The 14,294-nt window shown below is 36.8% G+C and overlaps 1 protein-coding gene across 3 annotated transcripts in view; it reads right to left on the minus strand.

The window, feature by feature from the left end:
• AGTPBP1 (ATP/GTP binding carboxypeptidase 1) overlaps nucleotides 1-14,294 on the minus strand; it is a 165,495-nt gene that overhangs the window by 53,678 nt on the left and 97,523 nt on the right. The gene's annotated exons all lie outside the window — the stretch shown is intronic.

The following is a 14,294-nucleotide window of genomic DNA, read 5'->3' on the forward strand; positions in this document are numbered from 1 at the left end:
CAAAATAAGTTTGGGATGAAAAAGTGTAAAAGGATAACACTTTCTTAAAATAAAAATGATCATTCATATCAATATGTCCCAAGACAGTATCTGTATTATTAAAGCCCGAATTCTGAAAATAACCATGTAGAATACAGTTACAAGTTCAATACCTTAAAAATAAATTTTAAGGGGTGTCCAGGTGGCTGAGACAGTTAGCACCTGACTCTTGGTTTCGGTTCAGGTTACGATCTCACAGTTTCATGGGTTTGAGACCCACATTGGGCTCTGCACTGGCAGTGCTTGGGATTTTCTCTCTCTCTGACCCTTCCCAATTCAAGCTGTCTCTGTCTCTCTCAAAATAAATAAATAAACTTTATTTAAAAAAATCTTGAATGTCTTATTTATGACTTTCGACATCGAAATGGTAACAAGCCACTCTGCAGACAAAAAGCAAATAATTTTACATATATAAGAACAGCATTATTAGAAGCAGTAAAGATCCAAAAAGCCAAAAATTATATATGAAGATTCTTAAAAGCCACCATTGCTGGAATGTTTCTAAAATGCAACTGGCAACCAGCATGCACATTTGTCAGAATCAGTGCTCTCTTCTGTGAACAGAGAGGAAATGTGGAGGAGAAGGGGACACTTGTGTCAGGAGGCAGAGCATGGACCCTGCATCTCCAGGATTCTCTAGGCCTGAGAATTCTCTGGGCCTCCCCCTGAATCAGTCCAATGAAATGGTCACCAACTGGAAAATTCCTAGAATCCTGCCACTATCCTAGAAAAAGGGGTCACAGACAGATTCCACCATCTTCCCTGTCCATAATTAAGCCAAGGAAGGCAACAATCACTGAAGGTGTCACCAAGGGTAACCAAACCAGAACAAATGTAGGTCATACAGCCAGGTGCCTGGAACTCCAGGTAGACTGGCCACAAAGCTCATACTGGGAAGATGCCTACTGCTGTTATAGTCACAACAGTATCACTTGTCATATTATCACTTATTCTTTTTTTTTTTTTTTTTTTTTTTTTTTTTTTTTTTTTTTTTGAGAGAGAGAGCTTGAGCGGGCAAGGGACAGAGAAAGAAGGAGACAGAATCTCAAGCAGGCTTGGCACCAACAGCACAGAGCCTGACGCGGGGCTCAAACTCCTGAAACTGTGAGAATCATGACCTAAGCCAAAATCAAAATCAAGAGTCAGATGCTTAAGCGACTGAGGCACCTAGGTGCCCCTATCACTTATTCTTAAAGAGGAAGCCGATTATATGAACAGCTTTAAATTTCAAATTTGTCTGTTTCAGCTAAAGATTGGTAATACAGATTAAAACTGTGGTTTATTGATTTATTGTTAGAACAGAGTGAGGAAAGTTGCCAAAATGGTTATAATAAAATCTTAAAAATACACTAAACACTGAAAGTCTCCTGAACTTCAGGTAGATGTGAAATAGTCTCCTGCACCAAAGATACTTCTTTGTGATTAAGCAGTCTTAACTCTCATATAGTTCAGAATTATCTCTAACAATATCAGTATAACTTTGACTTCAGAATAAGCTAAGAACCCATTCTGATAAAAAGCTAATAGTTATCAGGAAAACATTAAAAGGTGTGATAGTTAAATACAGAAAAAAATTAAAGAGGTACAACTCTAAATTTATTTTTAGTTTTATTCTACAAAAAATAACTCTTCACTGACAAGCAGTCTATCAAGAAAAAGACCCAGTATCAAAGGATTAAGATATAAATCCTTGATTTACATTCAATGTCATAACTTTCAAATGCCAAATTCTTTCTAAAGAAACATTTTTAAAAAGCTATTAATTGCAATAATAAACAAGTCCAAAATTTATATTACCCAGACCTTTGACAATAAAAGAGGTAGCACTCACATACATTCAGATATACCATACCAAAAAAAAAAAAAAAAAAAAGTGAGTATTCAAGTATGGGTGAATGACTAAATAAATCCTAATTATATCCATTTGTTAGAATATATCCATTTGTCAGAATAATTTATTAAATAAGGCTGAAACATACCACAAATGTGCAAATACGAATACTTACAAAAGTCTGGGGTTTTTTTTTTTAAAGGAAAATGGTATTAACAGGCTGATACAACACCTCAGTTCCACAGCAATGCTCCATAATATAAAACAGGGTCAGAACAGCACAGACAGCCACGGGTCAGCCATGTGTACCCGTGAGATGGATGGATAGTGTGTGGAACACTGCAGGGCCCAGGCTCTGTCTGAAAACAAACTGACTGATGCCAGGTAGGAACCAGATACTAAGGTTGTTACACCAGTTTTTCAAGAAACATCAGAAACTTGGATTTCTATGAGGAATCTCCCAAATTTTAAATGCAAAAGTCAGTAAAAACAAAACAAACAAACAAACAAAGTCTGCAAAGTGAAGCCAAAATCATGTTCAAGTTAATATGGCCTACGGGCCACTCATTCTCAACTTCTGACACTGTATTTTAGGGTACATAGTGGCCGTGTATATTAGACTAGACCTAAAATTAACACTAGGAAATTACCTGCCCTTCCAGGAGCCCCCATTAATAAAGAGGAAGGTCAATCTTTTATTCAGACATGGATCTGGGTGAAGCACCACAACTTCCATAAAAAGAATGTCAATCCTTCCTCCCTTTCCCTCACTGGCCTATTAAAATACATGGCTCTCCAGTCAAAACAAAACAATAAATATTTTCCAGATACCCTCAGGGACTATAATCTCAGATTTACTGACCTCCAATAGCTAGCAAAGACTTGGCCCAGAAGACAATAATTTATGCAGTCTGAACAATGTCCAGTGCATTCAGTCCAGTAAATGCTCTAAAGTTCGCAGGACATGCAGCCACCAGTGAAACTTTCCTTTGTTAGTTAGGTTTCCACCAGTATAGGGCAGTCTTACAGGAAACAATTTCATACATCTCACAGCTATATTTTCTGTACGAATACTATGGGCAATGTTGTTCATTACATAACTATTCCCGAGGGTCCACAGAAGATGATCTTCTTTATAGAGAACATGGTTTAACCATATGTACATGATAACTATATATAAATGATTAACAGGGTAGGCTCATGACCTAGACCAGAGTTTGACTCTTGGCTCTGCCACTTACTAGCAGTGTAACCTTGGATAAGTTAACTCACGAATCCTAAGCTTCAGCATAGTCTTCTATAAAATAAGAGAAAGAATAGTAATTTCCTCATAGAGCTATTATACCATGAAATGGCACACTCTATATACACATATATATTCCATACGAAGTACTTGTTACTTAGTACTATGTCTGACCTAAAAAAAAAAAACACTCAATATAAGTTATCTGCTGCTGTGCCAGTACTAAGATTTCTGCTACTGTCTCCATTCCATAAGTACTTATGTTCCCCCAAGCCATTCTAAACTTAATATAAAGAAATCCAGGGGTTTGTTTTCCTTATTTTGCTTTTGCCACAATTCTTTTGCCTACTTTTCAATTTTAAATTTCTGAACAGGTAATATATTGACATGGAGCAAAAATCATATGCTACATAAAAGTATAAAATGGAGACTCTCACTTTCTATACAAGCCATATCCTCCATCCATCCAGTTAACTACTTTTATTGCTCTCCCTCCACTAGCATCTTATAGCTTTTTCCATCAGTATATACAGATCTTTTTGTTTTTTTAGTCACTGCATAGTATTCATAGGTAAGATATACCATAATTTATTTAACTAGTTTGATTGGTGGGCACAATGCCATAACAAAAAACTTTGAACACCATTTCACAGATATGCAAATTGTGTGTGTGTGTGTGTGTGTGTGTGTGTGTAATGTATATAAATTATAAATTCCCAGATGCAGGATTAACATGTCAAAGGAAATAAGTACTGTTAATCTTGATAGACACTGTCAGGCTGCCCTCCACAAGAGGTACTATCAATTTGCAATCCCATTATTAATGTATAAGAAAACCTGTTCTGGGGGATGCAAACTGGTGCAGCCACTCCGGAAAACAGTATGGAAGTTCCTCAAAAAATTAAAAATAGAACTACCCTACGACCCAGCAATTGCCCTACTAGGTATTTATCCACAGGATACAGGTATAGTGTTTCGAAGGGGCACATGCACCCCCCATGTTTATGGCAGCACTATCAACAATAGCCAAAGTATGGAAAGAGCCCAAATGTCCATCGATGGATGAATGGATAAAGAAGATGTTGTATATATATACAACGAAGTACTACTAGGCAATCAAAAAGAATGAAATCTTGCCATTTGCAACTATGTGGATGGACCTACAGGGTATTATGTTAAGCAAAATTAGTCAGAGAAAGACAAATGTCATATGACTTCACTCATATGAGGACTTTAAGATAAAAACAGATGAATGTAAGGGAAGGAAGCAAAAATAATGTAAAAACAGGGACGGAGACAAAACAGAAGAGACTCTTAAATACGGAGAACAAACAGGGTTACTGGAGGGGTTGTGGGGGGGGGGGGTATGGGCTAAATGGGTAAGGGGGATTAAGGAATCTACTCCTGAAACCATTATTGCATTACATGCTAACTAACTTGGATATTAATTTAAAAAAATAGTAAGAAATATGTGGTAGGGATGGATAAAATGCAATCAGAATTTGGTATGACATATTTAACCAGAATGACTAATATAATGTAAAAAAAATCTTACTTTATAAAATTAATATTTACCAAGGTTGAATTGAGAACAAATCATGTTTTAGAAAGTAAGCATTTAAGGCAATATGTGCATTTACTACATGTTCATTAAAGTTTTAATTCATATTTATGTTACCGAATTTGATGAACTTACTGAAAAACAAGATATAAAATTGCTACTTTGCTAGCCATAATTAGCCAAGAATGGAATTGGTTTAAAAATCCTATTCACAATAACAGAAATCCATAAAATTACTTAGGAATAAAATTCACAAAAATAGATGAGTTAAGTAAAACTACTAAAATACTTAAAATATAATAAAATCTAGAATAGAGGGAACAATTAATATTCCTAGAGATAATATTAAAAGAAAATTTATTGCAAATTGCAGTATATTACTATACATTAACAAAATACAAAATGTTAGGATAAAAAATAGTATTTATTTGTTATGTCAGAATAAATTTTCAGAACTGAAGATATTCTTTGGAAATAGTAATTGAACTTGAGACATATTTTGCATTGTGCAGAATGGATTTTTATAGTGTACAGCCCAGCAATTCCATTTTGATATAAAATGCAAATAAATTTTCATTGAAGGGAACTATGAAACATGAAAGAACATTTAAAACATAAGAATTTTTTTCTGAAAGCAATATATTAGAAACAAACTATGTTCATCAGCAACAAAATGAATAAATTGTGAGTATACTCATACAATACGATGTATTGATTACCATGATGAACATCATAAACCTGCTATTGACTGATGACAAGTTTCCAAAAGAATACTATCAGTATATTATTTACACAAAGTTTAAAAACATGAAAAAAAATGCCATATAATATTTATGTATATATTTAACTATGCATATTATAAAATAATCAGAAATGTATGATAATAAGAAACATCAAATTCAACATAATTGTTATCTCTGTTAAAAGGACTTTACAAATTAAACAATGAGTGTACAGGTGTCTGGGGAAAAAAGAGAGAGAGAGAGAAAGAGAGAGAGAGAGCGAGCGAGCCTGTTTCCCCCAGCCTCATCAGTAAAACATGCTATCAAACTTCTAGATTTTAGGCAATTTGATATGTGGGAAATGATATCTCAGTACATTTTAATATGCATTTCTTTTATTTTGAGACAAGTTGAACATATTTCTGTGATTGTTACTGTATTTCTTTGCCGTATTTTTCATTTTATTTTGATAAAAGTATTTTTGTAAAATACCTTAAATGCTTTGTAAAACAAAGCAATATGGATTATAATTTACAATAAAATACAGCTAGACAATTTTTCTAAAAACACACAGAAAGCTGGAAAGTAAAATCAAAATGCTAAAAGTTATTACCTCTAAGAAATGAGACAAAGAGTGACCTTTATCCTTTCTACTTTTTCTCATGTTCTAATTTTATGGAATATGAAAACAAGAAAGATGCACCCAAAAATGCTAAGCATACTTTATAAGAGATCAGTTTCATTTTAATTTATAAGCCAATTGAAGCCAAAAATATGGATTCAAGTAATTATCAGTATGGGATTACAATTAAAAAAAAATTTTAAGTATTTTTTAAAAATTTACATCCAAGTTAGTTAGCATATAGTGCAATAATGATTTCAGGAGTAGAATCCAGTGATTCATCCCCTATTCACATGAGTGAAGTTATATATTTGTCTTTCCCTAATTTTGCTTAGCCTAATACACTCTAGTTCCACCCACATAGTTGCAAGTGGCAAGATTTCACACTTTTTGATTGCCAAGTAATACTCCATTATGTGTATATTCTTTATCCATTCATCCATTGATGGATATTTGGGCTCTTTCCATACTTTGGCTATTGTTGATAGTGCTGCTATAAACATTGGAATGCATGTACCCCTTCAAAACAGCACACCTATATCCTTTGGATAAATACCTAGCAGGGCAATTGCTGGGTCATAGGGTAGTTCCATTTTTAATTTGTTTGAGGAACCTCCATACTATTTTCCAGAGTGGCTGCACCAGTTTGCATTCCCACCAGCAGTGCAAAAGGGTTCCTCTTTCTCTGCATCCTCACCAACATCTGTTGTTGCCTGAGTTGTTAATTTTAGCCATTCTGACAGATGTGAGGTGGTATTTCATTGTGGTTTTGATTTGTATTTCCCTGATGATGAGTAATGTTGAGCATTTTTTCATGGGTCTGTTAGCTGTTGGATGTCTTCTTTGAAAAAGGGTCTAGTCACGTCTTCTGCCCATTTCTTCAATGGATTATTTGTTTTCTGGGTATTGAGTTTGAGAAGTTCTTTAGAGATTTTGGATACTAACCCTTTATCTGATATGTCATTGGCAAATAACTTCTCCCATTCTGTCAGTTGCCTTTAAGTTTTGCTGATTGTTTCCTTCACTGTGCAGAAGCTTATTTTGATGAGGTCCCAATAGTTCATTTTTACTTTTGTTCCCCTTGCCTCTGGAGATTTGTTGAGTAAGAAGTTGCTGCGGCCGAGGTCAAAGAGACTTTTGCCTGTGTTCTCAACTAGGATTTTGATGGCTTCCTGTCTTATGTTTAGGTCTTTCATCCATTTTGAGTTTATTTTTGTGTATGGGGTAAGAAAGCGGTCCAGTTTTCCCAACACCATCTGCTGAAGAAACTGTCTTTATTCCATTTGGATATTCTTTCCTGTTTTGTCAAAGATTAGTTGGTCATACGTTTGTGGGTCCATTTGTGGGTTCTCTATCCTGTTCTATTCTGGTTTTGTGCCAGTATCATACCATCTTGATGATTACAGTTTTGTAATACATCCTGAAGTCCAGAATTGTGATGCCTCCAGCTTTGGCTTTCTTCCTCAGGATTGCTTTGGCTATTCACAGTCTTTTCTGGTTCCATACAAATTTTAGGATTGTTTGTTCTAGCTCTGTGAAGAATGCTGGTGTTATTCTGGTAGGGATTGCATTGAATATGTAGATTGCTTTGGGCAGCATCAACATTTTAACAGTGTTTTTTCTTCCAATCAATGATCATGGAATATTTTTCCATTTTGTGTGTGTGTGTGTGTGTGTGTGTGTGTGTGTGTGTCTTCTTTAATTTCTTTCACAAGCTTTCTATGGTTTTCAGTGTATAGATTTTTCCCTTTAGTTAGGTTTATTCCTAGGTATCTTATGGTTTTTGGTACAATTGTAAATGGGATAGATTCCTTGATTTCTTTCTGCTGTTTCATTATTGGTGTATAGAAATGCAATCACTTTCTGTGCACTGATTTTATATCCTGTGACTTTGCCAAATTCATGGATCAGTTCTAGCAGGTTTTTTGGTGGAATCTTTTGGGTTTTCCATATAAAGGATCTGCAAAGACTGAAAGTTTGACTTCCTCTTTGCTGATCTGGATGCCTTTTATTTCTTTGTGTTGTCTGATTTCTGAGGCTAAGACTTTCGCTACTATGTTGAATAACAGTGGCAAGAGTGGACATACCTGTTGTGTTCCTGACCTTAGGGGGAAAGCTCTCAGTTTTTCCCCATTGAGGATGATATTAGCATTGGGTCTTTCATATATGGCTTTTATGATCTTGAGGTATGATCCTTCTATCTTTCCTTTCTTGAGGGTTTTCATCAAGAAAGGATGATGTATTTTGTCAAATGCTTTCTCTGCATCTTTTGAGAGGATCATGTGGTTCTTGTCCTTTCTTTTATTACTGTGATGTATCACAATGCCTTGTGGGTATTGAACCAGCCCTGCATCCCAGGTATAAATCCCACTTGATCGTGGTGAATAATTCTTTTAACGTATTGTTGGATCCAGTTGGCCAGTATCTCATTATGAATTTTTGCATCCATGTTCATCAGGGAAATTGGTCTGTAGTTCTTTTTAGTGGGGTCTCTGTCTGGTTTTGGAATCAAGGTAACACTGCCTCACAGTATAAGTTTGGAAGTTTTCCTTCCATTTCTATTTTTTGGAACAGCTTCAAAAGAACAGGTGTGAACTCTTCTTTGAATGTTTGATAGAATTCTCCTGGAAAGCCAACCAGCCCTGGACTCTTGTTTGTTGAGAGATTTTTGATTACTAATTCAATTTCTTTACTGGTTATGGGCCTGTTTTAAAGTTTTTATAGCTTCCTGTTTCAGTTTTGGAAGTTTATGTTTCTAGAAACTTGTCCATTTCTTCTACATTGCCTGATGCGCATATAATTGATCATAATATTCTCTTATTATTGTTTGTATTTCTGCAGTATTGGTTGTAATCTCTCATCTTTTATTATTGATTTTATTTATTTAGGTCCTTTCCTTTTTCTTTTTGATCAAACTGGCTAGGGACTTATCGATTTTAATAATTCTTTCAGGGGCGCCTGGGTGGCGCAGTCAGTTAAGCGTCCGACTTCAGCCAGGTCACGATGTCGCGGTCCGGGAGTTCGAGCCCCGCGTCAGGCTCTGGGCTGATGGCTCAGAGCCTGGAGCCTGTTTCCGATTCTGTGTCTCCCTCTCTCTCTGCCCCTCCCCCGTTCATGCTCTGTCTCTCTCTGTCCCAAAAATAAATAAACGTTGAAAAAAAAATTAAAAAAAAAAATAATAATTCTTTCAAAGAATCAGCTCCTGATTTCACTGATCTCTTCTACTGGGGGGTGGGGGTGTTTGTTTTGGGTTTTTGTCTTTTGGGGTTTTTTGGTTTCGATAGCATTGTTTCTGCTCTAATCTTTATTATTTCCCCTATTCTGCTGGTTTGGGGTTGTTTTCACTGTTCTTTTTCCAGCTCTTTAAGTTGTAAGGTTAGGTTTTGTATCAGAACTTTCTTCCTTTTTTAGGAAGGCCTGAATTGCTATATACTTCCCTCTTATGACCACCTTTGCTGCATCTCAGAGGTCTGGGGCTGTGGGTGTTAGCATTTTCATTGGCTTCCATGTACTTTTTAATTTCCTCTTTAACTTCTTGGCTAAACCATTCATTCTTTAGTAGGATGTTCTTTAATCTCCAAGTATTCTTTTTCTTTCCAAATTTTTTCTTGTGTTTTTGAGTTTCATAGTGCTGTGGTGTGAAAATATGCACAGTACAATCTCAATCTTTTTGTACTTGTTGAGGGCTGATTTATGTCCCAGTATGTGATCTATTCTGGAGAATGTTCCATGTTCACTTGAGAGGAATGTGTATTCTGCTGCTTTAGGATGAAATGTTCTAAATATATCTGTTAAGTCCATCTGGTCCAGTGTGTCATTCAAGGCCATTGTTTCCTTGTTGATTTTCTGCTTAGATGATCTATCCATTGTTGTAATTGGGTGTGAAGTCCCCTACTATTATGGTATTATTGTCAATGAGTCTTTATTAAAGCGTTTACATTTGTGATTAACTGATTTATATATTTAGGTGCTTCCACACTAGGGGTATAAATGTTTACGATTGTTAGATCTTGGTGGATAGACCCCTTAATTATAATGCCTTTATCTCTTGTTTATCTCTCAGTCTTTATTTTAAAATCTAGATAGTCTGATATAAGTATGGCTACTCCAGCTTTCTTTTAGTGACCGTTAGCATGATAAATGGTTCTCCATCCCCTTATTTTCAATCTGAAGGTGTCTTTAGGTCTAACGTGGGTCTCTTGTAAATAGCATATAGATGTATCTCGTTTTCTAATCCATTCTGTTACCCCTTGTCTTTTGATTGGAGTGTTTAGTTCACTGACATTTACAGTGAGTACTGAAAGATATGAATTTATTGCCAGTGTGTTGCCTATAGAGTTGGAGTCTCTGGTGATGTTCTCTGGTCCTTTCTAGTCTTTGCTGCTTTTGGTCTTTTTTGTTTTGTTTCGTCTTTTCTCCCCTCAGAGAGTCTCCCTTAAAATTTCTTGCAGGACTAGTTTAGTTGTCACAAACTTCTTTAGTTTTTGTTTGTCTGGGAAATTTTTCTCTCTCCTATTTTGAGTGACAGGCTTGCTGTAGAAATAATTCTTGGCTGCATACTTTTCCAATTCAGCACATTGAATGTATCCTGCCACTCATTTCTGGCCTGCCAAGTTTCTGTGGATAGGTCTGCTGCAAACCTGATCTGGCTTCTCTTACAGGTTAAGGACTTTTTTTTTCCTTGTTGCTTTCATAATTCTTTCCTTGTCTGTGTATTTTGTAAATTTGACTACGATATGCCTTGTTGATGGTTCTTGTTGAATCTAATGGGAGTTCTCTGTGCTTCGTGGATTTTGATGTCTGTGTCTTTCCCCAGGTTAGGAAAGTTTTCCACTCTGATTTGCTCACATAAACCTTCTACCCCTTTTTCTCTCTCTTCATCTTCTGGGACTCCTCTGATTCTGATGTTATTCCTTTTAATGAGCCACTGAATTCTCTAATTCCTATATTGTGCTCTTTTGCCTTAGTTTCCCTCTTTTTTTCTGCTTCATTATTCTCCATAATTTTGTCTTCTCTATCACTGATTCGCTGCTCTACTTCATCCATCCTTGCCGCCATGGTATCCATTCAAGATTCCATCTCTGTTATAGCATTTTTAATTTTGTCCTGACTAGATTTTACTTCTTTTATCTCTGCAGAAAGGGATTCTATGCTTTTTTTCAACCCCAGCTAGTATTCTTATTATAGTGATTCTAAATTCTAGTTCAGACATCTTGCTTATATGTGTGTTAAGTCCCTGGCTGTCATTTCTTCCTGTTTTTCTTCAGGGGTGAATTCCTTCTTTTCATCATTTTGGAGAAAGAGAATGAATAAAATTTTTTAAATTTATAAATTAAACACAACACAATCAGATAAAGGAAGACCGATCCTAGGTGTGTTTTGGTCTGGTTGTTGAAAGAAGCTTGATAGAATAGAGAAAAAAGGGAAAGAAAAGAGAAAAGGAAAAAAATTTTTTTTAATTTTTAAAAATGTATACAATGAAACAGAATAAAATGAAGTAAAATGGAATGAAAAGTTTACAAAAAATACAGTAAAAAAATTTTAAATGTTTTTATAAAAACAAAATAAAAATACATTTTCCTCTTTTTGTATCTAAGAATAAGAAAAGAAAAAGAGAAAATAATGAACAGATGGGCCAGCGAACAGAATGAAATTACAGTCAGTTTCCCCTAGAAGTCAAACTATGAAGCATCTTATAGCCTGTACACTAAGCAGGCAGGAAAACTTGTGGTCGTCCTCTAGGGCTTAATTGGTGCAGTTGGACAGGGCTTGGTGTAATGGCTCCATTCTCCACTAGGTGGTGCTGCTTAGCTTACTGGGGTGGATCAATGTGGGCACATGCAGGGGTATGTGCCAATGAGGTGAAAATGGTGTCACCCAGTTTTCCAGTCACTAGCATCAGAACTCTGTGCTCTCCCCAGGCAGCCATCAGGCAGCTCTCCTTTGTTTCCAGCTTTTGTCCACTACCTGTTTCTACGCTGTCCATGACCAAGCCATCAACCTGCCACGCAGCACCTCTCTCTCAAATTTTATCTCAGATGGGGCTGTTTTTCCAAACGCCTCACTTCTGAGGGCCCTGCAGCTTTGACCTACTCAGACCTTCTGGGGGAGGGCCTCACTGAGCAATGGCCAGGTGCTGGCTTGCCCCAGGACCACTTGCACGACCACACCACTGCAGAGACCCAGAGACTGCCTCTGGGTGCCAGCCTGCCCCAGAAAAAGTTTGCGTGATCATGTAGCAGCAGTGGTTCAAGGGACTATGGCAAATCACAACACACACAACTGGCACAAGTCTTCACTGCACCCTAGCGTCCTTGTTCCAACACCAGCAAACGTTGCTGTTCTCTGGGGTCCGCTGGGACCTTTTCCCATGGGGACACCACACAGTCTCCACCAAATGTACTCCCAGCAGGGGAACTGTCTCTCCCCATGTGGCCCAAAGACCCCTTGCACCTCTCTGTCTGCTCCTGGGGATTCATCCTTCCCACCAGAGCACCACCAGGTATCTATCTGGCTGCGGAGTTTCTGACTCTGCACTCTCCTGTTTATAGAGTCCTAATGGTATTGAAACTCTCTCCTTTCTTCTTTCTCCCTTTCTTGTTCACACCCTTGTGAGTACTTCCACTCTTTCTCTTTCTCTCCAGCTGCTTTGAGGGGGAGTGCTTTTCCTATACTCTCTCCCTATCTCTGTCCTCTCTCTGCAAACAAAAACAGCTCCCTACCCTCCACAGCTTCTCTCCCCACCCGTTCACCTCTCCATGCCAGGTACCTGCCAAGGTCCGTGGCTCAAGTTATACAGTTGTTGTGTTAATCTTCATATCAATTTTCTAGGTGTGCAAAATGGTTTGCTGCTGATCTAGTTGCATCTCAGGGACAAGAGAAGCAGAGAGCTTCCATGCTGCTCAATCATCTTGGCTCCTCCGCACAAAATCCCAAATTTTTAAGTATTAATGTACTATCTACATTGAGATATGAATCTTATAATGGGTTTTTTCCCCTTCCAAATGGGGTGGAGAAATTTTTAATGAAGTTTTATTCATTTATTGTGTTTAAAAAGATTAATGAACAAAAGATCAGTGATAATCATAAAGCAGAAACTCAAAGTAACAAAAACATATTTTCACCAAGTAATTTTAAGAAGTCTAATGCTTCCTTTTTCTGAAAATGATCCTTATTAATTTTGACATTATTCATTTACGGTGTTACAACATTTGAATAAGGACTGGCCTAAAAGTTAGCAAATAATTTACAAAATGTTATCATTTGCTCAAAAAATAACTTGCAGAAGACAAGGCAAATAAGATAAGCAAACCAGAAACAATACCCTCAATGTAGGACTTCAGAAAAAGCAGCATTTCTGACTACTCAGAAATCCTTACTACCTGGCCGATATTGAGTATTTTATTGCAAATACAGAACCACAAAGCCTTCAGACTATGTAGCTACTGGGGTGAAGCAAACTTTTCCTTTAAGGATCAGTTAGTATATATTTTAAGTTTTACAAGCCACATGTCTCTATGACAACTATTTAACTTTGCCATTGTGGTACCAAAACAGCCAGAGATCATACATAAACAAACAGAAATGGCTGTGTTCCAAAAAATCTTTATTTATAAACACAAATATGAATGTCATGTAATTTTCATGTGTCACAAAATGTTATTTTCTTTGGATTTTTTTTGAACCATTTAAACACATAAAAACCATTCTCAGCTTGTGGGATGAACATAAACAGGCTATGAGCTGTATCTGACACAATGAGCCATAGTTTGTTAACCATGGTCAAGGTAAATGACAAACTTTTTTGATCATGACCTGTAAGAAATACATTTTAAAAATCACAGCCCTGGGGCACCAAGGTGGTTCAGTCAGTTAAGTGTCTGACTCTTGGTTTTGGCTCAGGTCATGATCTCACAGTTCATGGGAGCCCTGCATCAGGCACTATGCTGTCAGCACAGCCTGTCTCCCTCTCTTTCTGCCCCTCACCCGCTCACGTTCGCTCACTCTCACTCACTCTCTCAAAAATAAACATGTAAAAAAACCCACATCCCTGCATACATGTGAGCACGTGCGCGCGCGCGCGCACACACACACACAAAGGTTTATGAAACAATACGTTGCTGCACTACGTGTGACACAGCTACTTTCTCTTATAATACTGGGTACTAATGGGTGTCAATCCACAGTCTGGAGAGAAAATTGGTATCTAGAGAAATTAAGTTATTTTTCTCAAACATACACACACAGAATCAGTGGGACAACCAAGTCTAGAATCC

The sequence above is a fragment of the Prionailurus bengalensis genome, chromosome D4 (assembly GCF_016509475.1).
Source record: "Prionailurus bengalensis isolate Pbe53 chromosome D4, Fcat_Pben_1.1_paternal_pri, whole genome shotgun sequence".
Classification (NCBI taxonomy): Eukaryota; Metazoa; Chordata; class Mammalia; order Carnivora; family Felidae; genus Prionailurus; species Prionailurus bengalensis.